This window comes from Hippocampus comes, unplaced genomic scaffold (assembly GCF_001891065.2).
Source record: "Hippocampus comes isolate QL1 unplaced genomic scaffold, H_comes_QL1_v1.1 scaffold242, whole genome shotgun sequence".
Taxonomy (NCBI): domain Eukaryota; kingdom Metazoa; phylum Chordata; class Actinopteri; order Syngnathiformes; family Syngnathidae; genus Hippocampus; species Hippocampus comes.
The window spans coordinates 2114786-2115183 of record NW_017805385.1 but is presented as its reverse complement, the minus strand read 5'-3'; positions in this window follow the sequence as shown (position 1 = coordinate 2115183).

Genomic DNA, 398 nt, shown 5'->3' with positions numbered 1-398 from the left:
TTTTTTCGGCTAAAAACGCCTGACTATACATGGTCGTTTTTTTTCGGCTAAAAACGCCTTACTATACATGGTCGTTTTTTTTCGGCTAAAAACGCCTTACTATACATGGTCATTTTTTCGGCTAAAAACGCCTGACTATACATGGTCGTTTTTTCGGCTAAAAAAGCCTTACGATACATTGGTCATTTTTTCGGCTAAAAACGCCTGACTATACATGGTCGTTTTTTCGGCTAAAAAAGCCTTACGATACATGGTTGTTTTTTTCGGCTAAAAACGCCTGACTATACATGGTCGTTTTTTCGGCTAAAAAAGCCTTACGATACATGGTTGTTTTTCGGCTAAAAAAACGCCTGACTATACATGGTCGTTTTTTTTCGGCTAAAAACGCCTTACTATAC